The sequence below is a fragment of the Physeter macrocephalus genome, chromosome 19, assembly GCF_002837175.3.
Source record: "Physeter macrocephalus isolate SW-GA chromosome 19, ASM283717v5, whole genome shotgun sequence".
Taxonomy (NCBI): Eukaryota; Metazoa; Chordata; class Mammalia; order Artiodactyla; family Physeteridae; genus Physeter; species Physeter macrocephalus.
In genome coordinates, this window is record NC_041232.1 from 24159620 (window position 1) to 24169460 (window position 9841).

At 45.7% G+C, this 9841-nt stretch overlaps 1 protein-coding gene across 20 annotated transcripts in view; it reads right to left on the bottom strand.

Annotated features, from left to right (window-relative positions):
* Positions 1–9841, bottom strand: part of RIMBP2 (RIMS binding protein 2) — a 278098-nt gene that overhangs the window by 214765 nt on the left and 53492 nt on the right. For 10 of the 20 annotated variants that reach the window (XR_008615939.1, XR_008615942.1, XR_008615940.1 and 7 more), the window contains exon 1: positions 1357–1533. The exons of 3 other annotated variants lie outside the window; for them this stretch is intronic. The gene's annotated coding sequence lies outside the window, so the exon portion shown is untranslated. 7 more of the 20 variants (XR_008615945.1, XM_055080468.1, XM_055080479.1 and 4 more) reach the window with 5 other exon arrangements.

Here is a 9841-nt window from a genome sequence, read left to right on the forward strand (position 1 = left end):
CAGTTGGGGCAAAAACAGGGAAAGAAAAGCAATGATTTATTCATGTACAATTTACTGCTGCTATCAAATGCCAAGCAACTGAAAACACTGCTCTCCTGCTCTGCCCTATAAACATGTTCATCACAGAGTACTGAATAAAAAGCCTTCTGCCGCGAGGGAAAATCCAGTTCTAGCTACTTAACGTTCAGAATACACGCCATTCGTTTCATCTATCCATTTAATACCAGAATAAATAGAAAAAAATAGAATAGAATCCACTGGCCTTCTTAGAAAACAAACTTATGGTCACCAAAGGAGAAAGGTGGGGCGGGGAGAGATAAATTAGGAATTTGGGATTAGCATGTACACACTACTGTAAATAAAATAGACAATCCACAAGGACCTACTGTAGCACAGGGAACTCTGCTCAATACTCTGTAACAACCTAAATGGGAAAAGATTCTGAAAAAGAATAGATACATGTATATGTATAACTGAATCACTTTGCTGTACACCTGAAACTAACACAATATTGCAAACCAACTATACTGCAGTATAAAATAAAAAATACATACATACAGTGCATAGGATGGATACACACACACACACACACACACACCCCCACACACACAAAGAATCCACTAGTCTAACGGCCAGCACAAGCTTCCTGACATTTTCACACGTTATTTCAACAAATATTGCACTTACATGATATAAAAATACTACAATGACATTCATTCTCTAGTTATATTCATTACCTGAAAACTTCACAGTCTCACAAGTTGGGCTGAAAGAACTGGCAAATGCCGTCCCCAAACCGAATACAAAACAAAGGTAAAAACGTCCACCGGAGACACCGCAACTTTAAATATGTGCCGTTTGTAACGCCCACTGTGTGATGCTCAGATGCGCAAAAGCAAATGGTCTCACTTGGAGCGGAGCTTTCCTGAGGACGACAGGCGGAGTGGACAAATAAGGAACGCTCCACACTTCAGCAGCTGTTTAACAACAGCTGCCTTTGTCCCGAGGGACAGTATATTGATTCTGAGTGTCCTGCTCACAATCTACCCAAAGAACTGACCCTTGGTGCAAAGGATCCTTGCAGCCCTGACGCTGGCCTGGGGACACATTTGGAAGTAAATGAGTACAGGGTAGCAAAAGGGATCGATGCCACAAGTAAGACCCGAAGGCTTTGAAACCGGGAAGGATCCCAGTCTCCGAGGCTGCAAAATACCTCTACCTGGGTCTCAGAGCATAAGGGCAGTTCTCCGGCCTTGAGCCAGCCCAATCCAGGAGGGTGATTTTCCTGCCTCTGTGAATAAGCCATAACTCATTAACCCTGCAGACCCTTCCCCATCCCCCCAGGCGGGTACTTACAAGATGCTGGGGATCAGCGCCCTAGTGTATCAGACGGGACCAGCCTGGGCTGCCTGCCCGCCCCCCGCCAGCACCAGCCTCCTGTCCCCCGTAGACACCAGCCTCTCCAAGCCTCCTCCGATGTTTGTGCTTTGGCATCAAGCTGGGAGACTATTTACTTATTCATGGACTGCCCGAGCCGGCCAGGAACTGCTTTGTGTCAGCTGAATAGGATGGTAATTCAATCTCCAAATGGGAACCGTTTGGCACATGGCATGTCTGTCATAATGAGTCACGCAGATAAAAACGAACACGGCTTTCAGAGCCACGGGTGAACCGTGTGTTTTGACAACGAATAGTGTTACAGGACACCACCTTCCCTTCCTCCATCACTCTTCTCCCCTCCGAATCAGTCCACCCCAAATACATCCTCCAGGAGATGCAGGACAGAGAGGGAGCCACACTTGGGGACTGGGTTCTTGGGAAAAGAACAAGGATGCATCCATCTCTGTTCTCTTGCCAGAAGCGTGCACCGTTGGAGAGAGAGAGAAGGTGGAGATGTTTGGGAATCCGCAAGAAAAACTGAAGGGGCGATGAAGCCAGTGGGAAAAGAGTTCATCTCTATCAAAAGTTTTCCATTGTGGAATGCTTTACATGCATTCTCTCAATAACAGCGGGGGCTCCAGCACCCGGAAATAATGGCATTAATTAAGTCATAGGCTCCCGAGAATGGTCTGACGTTTCGAGCTGAGAAGACTCAAGTCAGATGGCAGCGTGAACGACTCCTGGTCCCCAGAGAACCCTAAGTAGTGGAGGTACCCTCTTAATTCTCATTCCTGCTACTGTTCCTGCCTCCTGGTAATTTTTTCTTGAGAATTTAAAACCTGTATTTCGTCTGATTTCTTTGTTTCAGCCACATGAAGCCCTACTACTGCCCAGCCTCTTCTTTCTCCTCTGTCCCACCCCCCGACAAGCCCCTTCCTCTCTTCATCTCCTTACCCACATAGCTTGGACCCTGCCCTCCAAACTACCCTCTTGTCAGTGTATCCTAAGCTTTTCTTCCCTCTGTTCCCCAGGTATCAGCCTGGCAAGACCCCAACCCCTAGGTTAACCAACAGCCCACCTTCTCTATACCTACTGGACAGGCTGCTGATGACCACTGTAGAAAACCCACAACCCAGGCAGGCCCATGTCCCAACTGCCTGTCCCCCAGGAGACCATAAGCCCCGTGAGGGCAGGGACCTTGCCTACCATGTTCTGTGTGCTATTCCAAGCAATCCACACTGTCCAGCCAAAGAAGCTACTCAAACATTTGTTGAAACACCAACTGAATGAAGTCTACAATGTTGCCTTGAAATATGTATCAGTCAGGATGGGCTTGGTTATGCTATGGTAACAAATAGCCCTCAAATATCAGTGGTTTCAAATGACAGAGGTTTATTTCCCACTCGTACTCTGTGTCTGTGGAGGGTCAGCTATAGCTCTGCCCCACATCGTCCTCGCTATGGGACCCAGACCGATGGAGTAGGAAGCAGGAAATAGAAAATCAAAAATAGGAACGTGCTTGTAGTGGCATAAATAAAATATTCCATACTCCACAGCCACCGGATGTCTGCCCTGAGATGTTTCGCTGAACTGAATCTTCAATTTTCACCCACCCTGCTCCCTTTCTGTCTTCAGGTCTTGGCTCAGACATCGCTTCTCCATAGAAGCTGTCCCTTGACCATTCAATCTAAAGCACACAGCATCTACCCACCCCCCACCATCACCAATTAAAAATGTTTATCTTCTGTGGCCCCATTAGAAGGTCAGGTGTCTTATCCATCTCACTCCCCACTATGTCCCCTGAGACTGGTGCCTGGAACACAGTAAATGCACAATAACCATGTGTTGAATAAAAGAATGAATGAATAAAATAGCAGACTACACTGGAGAAAGCACAATATTTTGGTGTAATTAGTTATAAAATTAGTGAGTTCAAGAAGCGGTCGCATTAAAATGGAAGTGGTATAATACAGTAAGAGTAGCATAATTAAAACAGAAGATTTGGGCCACGTGTCAGGAAACCAGAAACTGATGAAGATGAAGGACTTGTCAAAGTATTCCCTGCATTGTTTGCTGGGAGAAAAAGACTTATAAGACTTGATCGGAACCAGTCCTAATGAATAACAGAGTGAGATGGAGCTATGGAAGCTTGGTGTAAATATCCTCTAGCTATTTGTGTATGTTGTTTTTATTGGTTATTCATCCAGCAACCTTCTTACCTACACTTGGATCTCTTAGTGCACAGCTCATGAGAAAAGGAAGAAAGATTGTCCAAATTACTAGTACCCTGTACCATACCAGCTCTATTGACTTTGGTTATTAAGATTTTCTTAGTCACTTGGTTATTTGGTGAATTTTCTCAGTGTTCTGGGCATCGGATAGACTGTTGAGAAAATCAGGTTTTGCAATATGTGAATTTAATGACCGTGGGTTGTAAAGACCCCTGAGACCCACCTCCAACTTCCCTGGTATGGTGACATCAGTAATATCTATTTGCTACAAGATGGCATTAGGTGAATAACTTGTGAATTACTCAATTCATGTCCAAAAGCATAGACATCCCCCAATGTTTCACCTGCCTGATTTCTCCGGGGTCTCCCTGGATCATCAGATAGGAAAGCTGCCCTATTTTGGAATATCCACTGTTGGGATCTGCTTAAAAATACCCTCACAAGCACCCAAGATGTCCTTCAGTGGGTGATGGATAAACAAACTGTGGTCCATCCCGACAATGGGTTATGATTCAACACTAAGACAAAATGAGCTATCACGCCATGCAAGGATGTAGAAGAACCTTAAATGCATATGAGTAAGTGAAAGAAGCCCATCTGGAAAAGCTACCCGCTGTATGATTCTAACTCTGTGACATTCTGGAAAAGGCAAAACTACGGAGAAAATAAAGAGCTCAGTGGTTACTGGGGGGGTGGGACGAGGGAGGGAGGGAGTGATGAACAGGCAGAGAACAGGGGATTTCTAGGGCAGAAACACTGTTCTGTATGAGACCATAATGGTGGACACATGTCACACACATTCGTCCAAACCCACAGAACGTACAACACCAAGAGTGAACCCTCAGTCAACTCTGGACTGTAGTTAATAATAATGTATCAATGCATAAACAACGAGGTCCTACCGTACAGCACAGGGAACTCTATTCAGTATCCTGTGATAAACCATCATGGGAAAGAATACGAAAAAGAACGTATATGTATATGTATAACTGAGTCATTTTTCTGCACAGCGGTAATCAACACAACATTGTAAATCAACTCTACTTCAATTAAAAAAATAAATAAAAATAAAATGCATTGAGCTTATGACCATAAATAATAATAATAATCATGTATCAATGCTGGCGCATCAGTTGTGATAAATGTACCCACTGATGCAAGATGTGGTAATAGGGGCAATTGTGGGCCAGGAAGAGAGGTCGTCCGTGGGAATTCTCTACTTTCTGATCATCATTTCTGTCAGCCTAAAACTGATCTTTTGTAAAAAGTCTATTGATTTTTTAATTGACCCCCAAAGTTTCCCCACCCCTTTCATTGCTGTTCTTTTGTACACAACAAGCTTCTACCCCACCCTGGGTGAGTGGAGTTCTTCCTCTTCACCACGTTGAGGGCATCCGATGTGCCCAAGGAGGATATGCACTCTCCGACGGCCAGAGCTTGGGACGACCCTGTCATGTCCCCAGTCCTCAGAATGGGCCTGGCTCACGGAAGGGGCTCTGTGACTATCTGTTGAATAAAAGATTTCATTTCTTGTGTTTCTGCTTGGCCATGAGTGACAGTACATTAACTAGTGAAAACTGAAAGCCGAGATAAAAACCTGCCCCAGGAAAAGTAGTCCGGCTGCTACATTCTCCGGAGATGTAAGTCAATAAAATAATCCTAGAGAGCCGCAGGCGCGTGGACCACGCCATAAAGGATGGTGTGCAAAGGAGCGCCCCGCATCCGGCATTTCTGATCTGGGATGCCTGCCCTCGGGGCTGCTCGCTCACTTTCTCGTTGGCCCTCATTGGTTTGAATTATTAACTCTCCCTTCAGACACACACCATTTCTCCAGGCTGCACGAGGCGCCCCAGGGCTTGCAAACCCACTCAGTGGATGCCTCACCGTGTTACTTACTCTCCATCGTAGCCATTTCAGCCACGAAGGAAGGTGGCGAAAGACCCACCACCTGGAAGCATCAATGCTGCTCAAAGATAAAGGCCCTGAGAACAAGAGAAAGGGGCCACTGCAGAGGATGGTGTGTACCTGAGCCTAGATCCCAGAGGCAATGCCTGCATTTAATTACACACGTTTACTGCACAAGAGCTATTTCATCTGCTTAATCATCTTACATGAAAATAAAGTTTGCTCTCCCTAAAAGCCCTGGAAGAGTTGTGTGTCCACCCGTCTATCACAGATGAGGCTTTTCTTCAGCCCAATCACTTCTGTATTTTCAAACTGAAGTTCAGTGTACGGTGTTACTTTCGTTTTTTTTTTTTCCTTTTGTACAGCAGGTTCTTATTAGTCATCCGTTTTGTACACATCAGTGTCTACATGTCAATCCCAATCTCCCAATTCACCCCACCCCCACCCCCACCCCGCCACGTTCCCCCCCTGGTATCCATACGTTTGCTCTCTACATCTGTGTCTTTATATCTGCCCTGCAATCCGGTTCGTCTGGTGTTACTTCTAAAATAAACTTATTTCAGGAATTTGATTTTCTGTTTTAATGTGAACCATTAGCATCAATAAGAGCAGCTACGGGGCTTCCCTGGTGGCGCAGTGGCTGCGAGTCCGCCTGCCGACGCGGGGGGCGCGGGTTCGCGCCCCGGTCCGGGAGGATCCCGCGTGCCGCGGAGCGGCTGGGCCCGCGAGCCGTGGCCGCTGCGCCTGCGCGTCCGGAGCCTGCGCCCCGCAGCGGGAGGGGCCGCGGCGGTGAGAGGCCCGCGTACCGCCAACAAACAAGCAAACAAAAAAGAGCAGCTACGACTGTGCACTGTGAGTACTGAGTATACACTACGCGCTGCTCTAAGCAAAGTGTCCCATCGGCTCCTCAAAGGACCCCCGAGGTCAGTACTGTGATTCTCTGCGCATAGTACCGGCGAAGACCCCGAGGCTCAGAGAAGTTAGTCACCCTGTGGGTCACACAGCTTGGGAGGCGAGAAGTCAGGGTTTGAACTTCCTGTGGCAGTGTGGCTGCACGGACTGCACTCGGCCACAGGGCTTTACTGCTGACCCGTGATGGGCAGCCCCACAGGTCAGATGGCCAAGCACAGACCGAGGGGAAAAGGGCAGTGACTCTCAGCTGCCATTGTTTTCAAAGAAAACAGCCTTCTCTTTCCAAACGGGAGGAATAGCCTTTGAAATGTTAAACTGAAAACCTGAATACTAGAAAACTTGTAGGAATGCTCTAAACCAAAGACAAGAAACACCTAATAGCCCCGTTAAAGCTAAATCAAGCCAAGACGGCAGCCCTCCCAGCACCCAGAACCACCTCAGCGTCACCATCAATTTAACCAATTATTACACATCTTTTGTGATTCCAGTGCCCTGTTTATTCTGAGCCACTTAAATATGCGACATCATAATTACAAAATTACACAAGTGCCAGCGTCCCCGTTCCTAGTCTGTTGTTTGCCATTTCAAAGAGAGAAGGCTAAGTGATTATCCAGATCACACCAGCTGACCCGAACCTCGGGGGGCAGCCCTCCAAGTGGCCGGAGGATGATCGTTTGACAGATGATGTGTTTAACATTAAGCCTGATCTCACACCAGCTTGTTTTGGGATTATGACTCTCACTGTCCTTCCCTTCTTTGGCATCAGAATTGTCCCACTCGATTCCTCTCTTCTAATCAGCCTCCTGAGCTGAGAGGCCCTCATTAGTGCCTGAGAATTAACAGGAGTTTACAGCAGAAAAACAGATTGCGTATATGTTGGTCCCAGCCTTGCAGGAAATGAAGAGCGCGGCCCTGCTGGGCGAGCCCTGGAAAATGAGTCAGCGCACTGAGGGCCCCGCAACTTCCCCTGACAGGTACAGGGCAGAGAAGGTACCACAAGCACTGCAGGCCGTGGTCAGCACAGAGAGGGGTCGCCAAGCATTGCTGCACCAGACCTGGGCCCCTGGATGCTGGGCAACGAGCACTGATCGGCGCAGCACAAGTTCAGTATACGTCCGTCTACCCCCATTGTACAGATGAGAAAACTGAGGCCCACAAGAGGTCACACAACTTGCAAATAGCAGAGCCCAGGGTCGAACCCATATCTAACCACAGCACTCTGCAGCCTGCTGCCCTCGGTGCCTGAAAAATTTTTGCATTTTTGCAAAGATTGGGGACAGTGTGGAACTATAAGGCCGAAATCATTGCAAAGCCCAGTGCCATGACGCTTTCCCCTTCTGCTTTCTTCTGGGAGTTTTATAGTTCCAGGTCTACATTTAAATGTTTATCCATTTTGAGTTGATTTTGGTGTATGATACAAGAGTCCAGTTTCATTCTTTTGCATATGTGGATATCCAGTTTTCCCAGCGCCATTTGTGGTGTGGCCTTGGTGCCCCAGTCAAAGACCAGTTGACTGTGTCTGTGTGGGTTTATTTCTGGACTCTCTATTCCGTTTCCCTCATCCAATGTGATTCAGTTCTAGAGACCTGCTGTAAAATGTTGTGCTTATAGTTAACAAGGCTGAATTATGCACTTAAAAATTCTGTTAAGAAGGTAGATTTCATATTAAGTGTTCTTACCTCAATAAAAAAAGAAAGTTTAAGTAAAATAAAAATAAGGGAATTCCATGGTGGTCCAGTGGTTAGCTCTCCAAGCTTCCACTGCCGAGGGCTCGGGTTCGATCCCTGGTCGGGGATCTAAGATCTCACAAGCCACGTGGCGTGGCCAAATAAATAAATAAAATAAAAGACTGACTGAATATGATGTAACGGAAAGAGACTCACAGATACAGAGAACAAACTAGTGATTAGCAGTGGGGGGGAGGGGGAGGGGCAAAATAGGGGTGGAGGATTAGAGATACAAACTAGCATGTATAAATAAATAAGCTACAAGGATATTCTGTACAGCACAGGGAATATAGCCAATATTTTATATAACTTTAAATGGAGTATAATCTATAAAAATATTGACTCAAAAAAAAGATAAATAAGTACTAGAGATATAATGCACAGTATGATGAATATAATTAACACTGCTGTATGTTATATATGAAAGTTATTATGAGACTAAATCTTGGGTTCTCATCGCAAGGAAAAATTTTTATCTATTTCTTTAAATTTGTATCTATATGAGATGATGGACGTTCACTAAACTTAATGTGATAATCACTTCGTGAGGTATGTAAATCAAAACATCATGCCATACACCTTACACTTGTACAGTGTTATATGCCAATTATACTCAATAAAACTGAAAGAAAAAACGATTTTCAAAAAAATTTTAAAGACTGATTGAAAGAGAGAACATGGTTCTCTATCCAGGATGTCCCAAAGGGTAGCTCAAACTACAGGGAGGTCCCTTGCTCTACCCGGGGCTCTGAATTTAGTCTTAGAAGCCAGGCTGTCCCAATAAAAATAACAACTTTTGTTATTTTAACAACCAACATCAACTAACATTTATTTATCCTCTTCTAAGTGCCAGGCCCTATTCATCTCATTTAATCCTTATAGAAAAAAATTTATGAATCCAGTCCTCTCATTATATCCATTTCTTGGATGAGAAAACCAAGCTACGTGTTCAAGATCACACAGCGAGTCAGCAAGCACCAGACTTTGAACCAGGAAGTCCCTCTGAACTGAAACACATGCTGTAACCACCACACCACACTGCCTCTCACTGGGAATGAGGGGTTGGTAGGAAGCCAAGAGAGTCCTTCAGCTCATCTCCACCAAAGCTTTTCTCAGACCCTGGCTGATTGTACAGATTCATAGCCTCACCTGAGGGTCTTGGATCCGTTCTGAAATTCCCCACTCTCCAAACCCCTGATTGTCCACCTCTCACAGCTACCCTGGGGGTCCTGACTTGTGGACTGACTGACAGTCCTTAAAATGAAGCCCTTCCCCCTTTAAAAATGTGTATGGAAACACAAAAGACCCCACATAGCCAGACAATCTTGAGAAAGAAGAACAGAGCTAAAGGAATCAGGGTCCCTGACTTCAGACTATACTACAAAGCTACAGTCATCAAAACAGTACAGTACTGGCATAAAAACAGACACAGAGATCAACGGAACAGGACAGAAAGCCTAGAAATAAACCCATGCGCATGTGGTCAATTAATCTACAACAAAGGAGGCACGAATATACAGTGGAGAAAAGGCAGTCTCCTCAACAAGTGGTGCTGGGAAAACTGCACAGCTACTGGTAAAAGAATGAAATTAGAATATTCTCTAGCACCATATACAAAAATAAACACAAGGGCTTCCCTGGTGGCGCAGTGGTTGAGAGTCCGCCTGCCGATGCAGGGGACACGGG